The 8,772-nt window shown below is 34.0% G+C and overlaps 1 long non-coding RNA gene across 1 annotated transcript; it reads right to left on the minus strand.

Annotated features, from left to right (window-relative positions):
* Positions 1 to 399: 399 nt before the first annotated feature.
* LOC110204129 (uncharacterized) lies at positions 400 to 5,673 on the minus strand. Its single transcript, XR_002323213.2, has 3 exons — positions 5,586 to 5,673; positions 1,620 to 1,746; positions 400 to 933 (listed from the first exon to the last, which is right to left on the minus strand). It is a non-coding gene; the product is annotated as an uncharacterized LOC110204129 (long non-coding RNA).
* Between the last annotated feature and the right edge of the window lie 3,099 nt (positions 5,674 to 8,772).

The raw sequence follows: 8,772 nt of genomic DNA on the forward strand, positions 1-8,772 counted from the left end.
AAACAAACCTTGCTTTGAATACTTTAAATACTTTTTAACTACTTCAAATACTTTAAAACTTTCAATTTGTGGTCAAATCCTGCACCACAGGATCATGCAAAAAATAAGGAATCAATTAACTGAGAGTAAACTTTTAAAATTTAACTTAAAGGTGGCTGTGGAAGAAAATTGCAAACCACTTCAAGATGATTAATCATTCCTAAATTTCTCATCTATGTATGCAACTTAGTCAAACATCAGTTATGATTTGAGGTAAATCAACATGAAATTACTTCTTCCTTTTTAATTTCAAGAACTATTAGAAAACAAAATTATCTGTTATTATCAGCTTACATTAGATATGATAAACATAAATACAGAAACTTTTTTTTTATTAATTAGATTGTTTTCAGGGTGGTTTCATAGTGAAAATAAACAGTTGACAAAATTTAGAGGAAATAGTATAGATGCTGTGTTATTATTCTTGAATAAGTTTTCAATGAAAAGTATTTGAAATCTCTTCTCAATTTAGCATATACAACAAAAATGTAGCCAATATTAATCTCAAATTTCCAAATAAAGTGAATTACAAAAAATCTAAATAGAATATAGAGCATGACATTTATAGGGAACAAAGAATTAAGACATATGATTTCCATTAAGCTAGTGTCAATTTTATAACACATTCAACATTTTAAAGGAAAATTGCATTGATTTCCTCTGAGAGGCTTTTGGATTCTTGCTTCTTTTTAGTTGGGGTTCCATACCATGAACAACTGGCTGATACATTCCTTTCACATCAATATGCTTGTAAGCAGAAGAATTTATGACTAGATTTGGAGGTGCTGGTAGCTGAAGGCGATGAGTTGAAGCTTCTTCTTGATTTAATATTTCTTAACTATATCATTGTAGTAGCTTTCTATCCATTTGTATCCGCTGGGCACAGCTTATAAACTGTGAAAGAAAAATTCAAGTTATTGACCCTATAGAATGGAAAGAATTTTGGATCTGGATTTAGAGAAGCTAAATTTTGAATCCTTGCTTTCTCATTTACTACTTCCCAGTTATATCCTCCCTATAAGTACAGTTCCTTCCAACTATAAATCTTATTTTTGTTTGAAAGTGAAATAAATGAAATAAGTTTATTACAGTATCGCATTTAAAATGACTCATCTCACGAACTGGCATTACAAATAAAGAATTTAAGATCCAGAAAGTAACATAATTTTCTTAAAATTTTAGATGATACATACAAAGCATAATATTTATATATAACAGTATGTTAGCAGAATAGACATAATCCAATAGTAATATAACATACAATATTATACATCATGTGCATATAGGTATGTATAACCCTAAATTTATACATAGAAATCAATCTATCATCTATCTAGCTATATCCAGCTAGCCAATCTATCTACATATATTTTTCAAAACAAATTGTTTCAGCTTAAGGATCAAGAGTCAGAAATTGAGTTGTCAGTAGTTAAGCATCTTCAAGAATATTTTCCAAAATAATCTTTTGTTTCCCTGCTTTAAAAAAAAAGTCATGACTATGCAACTATTGTCCTCATTTATTTTGAAATTTCTAAATGAGGAGCTTGGTGAAGTCTATAGAAATGTAAAAATAAATTTACCATTTGCTGTCTTATTGATACATCATTGTGGATGGCTTCTCTGTTTAGCATCTCGTTCCTGGCTGGCTTGCTTACTTAATGCCAAGGAATAAACTTGAGCTTCTGTCATTTGTGTATTTTCTTTCCACTAAAGCAAAATACAACAAAACACCAACTCTTAAATTGAATTTATTTGTTACAAACCAATGTGCCACACTTAGGAATACAAAGTAAACCCTGTAAACTCTTGAGGATCCTTATTCCTACTCCTGCTTTAAGAAGACTTTAGATATCAGTAAACAATCATTTATTAAGTAATTACTAAGTGTCAGGCACATGACTGCAATTACAAGTAGACAGACAGTCTGTACCCTAAAGGAGTTCACATTCTCATGTAAGAAATAAACATATTAAAAGAAGCTGAAAAGAAAGCAGAGGAGGTAGGGAGGACAAAAATGAGGTAAAAGATGGAAGAGGCCTGAGTGCAGTTGGAGAAAAATGAAAAGTGACTGGACCAAGGGAAGCAGGGGCTAAGAATACTTCTGAAGTGTGAATTCTAGGGCTGAAGTGCTCTTCGGATGAAGAGTTTTCTGGAGCTGGAGTAAGAAATGAAGAGATATTTGGACTGGGATCCATCCTTAAAAGGAGATTCAAGAGAAGTCATCCAATCAGAAAGGTACATCTCTTCCTTAAGGTTTTAAGGCTGTTTTAGAGGAGTTAAGTAATTTTCTAATGCCAGGAGTTTGTCCCAATTAGTGTGCTTTTCTACAAAATTATCATTTGAGAATCATTTTAGTTGGCCAATCTTAAGCAACTTTTAGAAAATGGTATTTAGGGGACACCTAGGTGGTGCAATGGATAGAGCTCCAGCCCTGGAGTCAGGAGGACCTGAGTTCAAATCCAGCCCCAGACACTTGAGAATTACTAGCTGTGTGACCCTGGGCAAGTCTCTTAACCCCATTGCCTCACTCTCTGTCTCTCTATCACACACACACACACACACAGAAACCAATAAGAAACTATAGTCAGAGGCTTCTTTCACACAAGAACTAAAGAGGAGTTCAGCCTGAGGGCAAGAAGAAAGAGACTACAAGGAGAAAATGGACTAGGGAGAATATGATATTTCTCATAACTGGAATGAGTACATAAACATGAAGTAAAAGGTCTGAAGTGCAAGCATTAGTTAAAATACCATCTCAAGTGGACAGTTTGGTATGTAAATAAACTCCAAAGAGAAACAAACAAGAATGGGTAATGGAGAGTGTTAAGAGGAAGGTTAATACAAAGAACAAAACGAAACAAAACAAAACATACTAAAACTTCCTAAGCCTAAATCAAGGGATCAAAAAAAGGAGAAAAAGAAAATAACTAGTGTCTATCCCAAAGTCTCTGCCTCCTAACACAATTGAGAAATGGCTGAATAAATAGTGGCATATAAATGCATATAAATATAAATGTAAGTGGTATATAAATGCAAAAGACATCATTTCAGAGAATCCTGAGTAGTATGAAATGAAGTGAGGAGAATAATGCATCTAATAACAACATCATAAAGTATAACTAAAGCAACATTGAAATAGTTAAGAATTCTAGAGTCTTTCTGAGAGAGAAACCTAAAATGTCATAAGAAATGAAATGAAGACATTTTAAAATGATGTGTAGATTTCATAAAGGTGAAAATAAAATTACAGACAATGTAAAAAAGCAGAGCAATAAGCACAGAAAAAGGCTTAAATGATAAGTCTATGAGACAAATCAAGATGTAGAAATACAATTTAGAAAAAAAGATTTTTAAGCTTGGGATTTCAATAAGTCATTCCAAAAAGCCTTCCATAATTTTATTGAGTGGTAATTTACTAAAAAAGAAAAGAAAGTGAAAGAAATTGTATAGGAAAAATAAAAGTAATGAGAAAAAGCAAGACAGTCATTTAATTTCTGCACTGACCATTTCCAATCACACTCTGAGTCATTCACTTTGCATCAGGAGATGGATATTCAATGCAAAAGGGGACTTCCAAACCCTCCTGATGAAAAGACCAGATTAACAGAAAATTTGACCTTCAAATACAAGACTCAAGAGAGGCATAAACTTTCCCCCTTTTCCCTTCTTTGTTAGTGCTCTCTCCCTTTTCAATTAAACATATATTTCATTACTTATATGTAGATATGCCCATACACACAAACACATACACTGCAGACTATAAGACCTTTGAAGGCAGTTTTGTCAGTTTTTTAATACATAATGTCTAGCATAGTGACTTACACATAATAGGTACTTAATAAATGTTTATTGAATTGAAAAAAAGAGATGCATAAAAAGATAAACATGAAAGAAAATATAACATGTTACTAATAAGAACAGATTGTTTACATCCCTACAAGGGAAGATGACACTTGTAACTCTTGAAAACTTATTATGCCGTTTAAAAGGGATATACATAGACAGAGAACATAGGTAGAAGTTGACTTTGATGTGATGGTAAAATTCTAATTCAGTGGTGGAAAGGGATTGTACTAGGAGAAGAGGAAAGGAAGAGGCAGGAAGTATATTATATTACATGACGAGGCACAGAAACCTTTTCCAGTAGAGGAAAAGAAGGGAGGGAGATGAGCATTGTTTGAACCTTACTCTCATCAGATTAGGCTCAAAGAGGAAACAACATAATCAGTTAAGTACAGAACTCTAACTTGCCCTATAGGAAGTAGGAGGAGAATGGGGAAAGAAAAGGGATGGAAGAAGTAGTAAGGTTAAAAGGGAAGACAAAGGAGGGACTGATAGACAGGAGGACAGATTGAGGGAGTGGTAGCCAAAAGCAGAATTCTCGTGAGGAGAGAAAGGAAGAAAGAAGAGAGAAAAGCATAAATGGGAGGTGATAATAGAATGGAGAGAAAGACACATATAGTCATAACTGTGAATATGAATGGGATGAACTCTCCCGTAAAACAGAAGCGGATAGCAGAATGGATTAAAAACCATAATCCTACAATATGGTGTTTACAAAAACATATTTGAAGCAGAAGGATGCACACAGGGTAAAGGTAAAGGGCTGGAGCAGAATATATTATGCTTCAGCTGAAGTAAAAAAAAAAAAGCAGGTGTAGCAATCCTGATCTCAGACAAAGCAAAAGCAAAACTAGATGCTAATTCAAAGACATAAGGAAGGAAATTACATCCTGCTAAAAGCCACCATAGACAATGAAGTAATATCATTAGTAAACGTATATGCACCAAGTGGTATAGCATCCAAATTCTTAGAGGAGAAGTTCAGGGAGATATAGACAGCAAAATTATACTAGTGGAGACCTCAACCTTCCCCTCTCTGAACTAGATAAATCTAACCACAAAATAAACAAGAAAGAAGTTAAGGAGGTGAATAGAACATTAGAAAAGTTAGGTATGATAGACCTCTGGAGAAAATTGAATGGAGATAGAAAGGAACATACATTTTTCTTGGCAGTACATGGCACATACATAAAAATTCACCATGTATTAGGGCATAAAAACCTCACAATCCAATGCAGAAAGACAGAAATATTGAATGCATCCTTTTCAGATCATGATGCAATAAAAATTACATGTAATAATGGGCCATGGAAAGACAGACTAAAAATTAATTGGAAACTAAATAATCTAATCCTAAAGAATGAATGGGTCAAACAACAAATCAAAGAAACAATCAATAACTTCACCCAAGAGAATGACAATAATGAGACAACATACCAAAACTTTAGGGATGCAGTGAAAGCAGTTCTTAAGGGAAGTTTTATATCTCTAAATGCTTACATGAATAAAATAGGAAAAGAGGAGATCAGTGAATTGGTCATGCAGCTAAAAAAGCTAGAAAAAGAACAAATTGAAAATCCCAAATTAAATACCAAATCAGAAATTCTGAAAACCAAAGGAGAGATTAATAAAACTGAAATTAAGCCAACTATTGAACTAGTAAATGAAACTAAGAGCTAGAAAAAGCAATAAAATAGACAAACCTTCAGACTCTTTAGCACAGTGGATAAAGTTTGCTCACTTTTGGATACTTGATTCAGAACCCAGCAAACTGCCTTTGGTCCATTTACCCTTAGGCCCTTTCTCTGCCTAGCCCTGTTTTGTTCCTTTCCTTGTACAGCTCTTTTGAATTCTGAACATTATTACTAAGTCAATATTAACAAATGATCCTAATCACTGTGCATTTATTTTGTATATATTTTCTTCTTACTTATTTGGGAACATATCAGCTCTTTGAAAGCAGGGACTTTTTTTTTAATTTGCATTCTAGAAAAATGCTTAAGATTCATGTCCATTGTTTGACTGACTACAAGACAGACAGACAGACAGAGACAGTGACTGTCTTTAAACTTCAGTGATTTGGATTCAGATTTATATTTACATCTCTTTCTTTTTTTCAAAACTTACTTCCAGCTGTTGATGGCTCATGGATGAGAGGGCTTCATATCCAAAGGAATAAATGGAGGCTCAGAGCTGAAAGTGACAGTAGGCAAAGTGAAATGCAGAGTCAGGCCCTACGAAACAAAAAAGGAGACAAAAATACTTTCAAATATTAAGGCTTGGAACAAGCAATTTGATACCACTTATTATGTTGAAGAATTGTTGATGTCTATAGCTAGAAAATTATTGTCACACAAACAAAACTACCTGCATTTTCATATATGTAAAGTGATAAATGTGACAACTACAGTGTACTAAGCACAAGGCAAATCTGAATAAACAAAGGAAGAAGAAAAGAACATATATATGCAAAACTATAGTCACATTTTGATATCTCCATGGGTTTCCTCATTAGCTTGGTAGGACCACTTGAAAGGTCAAGATAAGTCTGTCAAGGTCTGCTTGTCAGCTCATTTGTCAACCAATGACATTCTGTATTTTGTTTAGAAAGACCCATCCTCAACCAGAGGATCAAGGTCAAGATCTATCAACCAATAAGACTATTGTACTGTGTCTCTTCTATATAAGCTGGGTATTAAGCACTGTAAAACTAAGACCATGGAGGAAGGGAGCATCTTAGATCATGAGGAAGATTCTGAGGTCCACTTCATTAGAGGGGGCCATAGACCCTAAGTAAAGTGCTATTGGCTTGGAACTCTGCCACAGTTTCTTTTATTGTAGATTGGACAATTTTGGACCCCACGATGTTTGGTTAAGAAAGGGGAGAAGATTTAAGGCAATAGCTTGAGAGGATAGTAGGAGGTGTTTTAAGTATGGGCAAGACCAGAATACATTTGAAGGTGGGAAGGAAAGAACCTGTTGGTAGAGGGAAGCTGAAAATTGGAGTGGGGAGAAGTGAAGAAAGCTGTAATCTGCTGGAAAATATGGGAGAGCATAGCACAGATGCATATGTAAAGGAATTGACATTAACAACAAGTAAAGCTGTATCCTTAGAGCTAGGGAAAGACCATAGAGACTGCGGCTCACAAGATTGTGGAACTCCTAGATAAGGCAAATTCCCAGGAAAACACCTTCTCTGTAATTTATAGATCTTTAAGATGGTTGTAAAGAGTATAGAGAGATTAAATGATTTGTCTAGGGTTAATAGTTGTAATATGACAGAAGTATTATTTGAACCCAAGTCTTCTTGGCTTCAAGGTCAGCTTTCCAGGATACTTCCCATTCTGAGGTCTGAGTATTAAAATAGGTAAATTCTACTATACATGTTTTTAACAATGCTATATAGTTTTGAATACACCATAAAGGAATTAAGTGACTCAACATTATTTTCTGCTTCATATTCTGCCCATGCTGCTTTTCTTTCCTCCTCAGTCAGTTCTTCTTCTTCTTTATGGTCCAAAAGAGAATCATGTTCGTGATATCCTATGATGTATGCTTTATGTATTCGAAGCAATTCTGCAAGGATTGTGTCCTGTTTAAAAAAAAAAAAAGATAAATTAGCATTAAATCTAAGAACCAGAGCATGTTTTCTTGACAACATGCAGGTCAGCCTTAAATATCTCATTTTTTAATTTGGCTTTATTTTGAGACAGTCAGTGTAAGAAAAAGAGCAACAGAATCAGAAGAAGTAGATTCGTGCTATGGGCTTTATTATTCTGAGAGAATTATTTATTCTCTCATTCTTGATTCCTCATTTGTAAAATAGGGGCTTATTTACCTTCACCCTTCTCATCTGTAAAATGGGGACAGTAATGCCTATAATACCCAGTTTCAGTGTGCATTTCAACTAATAAGTCATTAGATGTTTATTAAATGTCTTGTAAGTGTAAAGCACTAAGGATTCAAATTTTAAAAAATACATGCTGTAAAACAGCTTGCATTTAGAAAAACAATTTCATTGATTCTTTTTAGTTTTCTACCAGAGATTTCCAAAAAAAAAAAAACCAGCAGCTTGCTAAAGGAGACCCAAAAGAATAGTGAAAAAAATAACTCCTTTAAAAATAGCCTAACCCACATGGCAAAAGTGGTCCAAAAAGCCAATGAGGAGAATGTCTTAGAAAGCAGAATTGGCCAAATGGAAAAGGAAGTCTGAAAGGTCACTGAAGAAAACACTTCCTTCAAAATTAGAGTGAAAAAAAAATTAGAGTGGAGCAACTGGAAGCTAATGACTTCATGAGAAATCAAGAAATAATAAAACAAAACCAAAAGAACAAAAAATTAGAAGAAAATGTGAACTATTTCATTGGAAAAATAAGTGACCTGGAAAATAGATTTAGGAGAGATAATTTAAAAAGTATGGGACTACCTGAAAGTCATAATAATAATAAAAAAAAAAAGTCCAGACATCATCTTTCAAGAAATTATCCCCAACTGCCTCACCAAAAATAAATAAATAAATAAATGTGTGTGTGTGTGTGTGTGTGTGTGTGTGTGTGTGTGTGTATAATCAAGGAAAACTGCCCTGAGATTCTAGAACCAGGGTAAAACAGAAATTAAAAGAATCCACCGATCACCTCCTGAAAGAGATCCCCAAAGGAAAACTACCAGGAATATTGTAGCCAAATTTCAGATTTCCCAAGTCAAGGAGAAAATATTGCAAGCAGCCAGAAAGAAACAATTCTGCAAACACAATCAAGATAATACAAGATTTAGCAGCTTCTACTTTAAGGAATGGGAAGGCTTGGAATATAATATTCTGAAGGTCAAAGGAGCTAGGCTTAAAAACCAAGAATCACCTACCCAGCAAAACCGAGTATAATCCTTCAGGGT

This window comes from Phascolarctos cinereus, unplaced genomic scaffold, assembly GCF_003287225.1.
Source record: "Phascolarctos cinereus isolate Bilbo 61053 unplaced genomic scaffold, phaCin_HiC Scaffold_110;HRSCAF=660, whole genome shotgun sequence".
In the NCBI taxonomy this organism is placed as follows: domain Eukaryota; kingdom Metazoa; phylum Chordata; class Mammalia; order Diprotodontia; family Phascolarctidae; genus Phascolarctos; species Phascolarctos cinereus.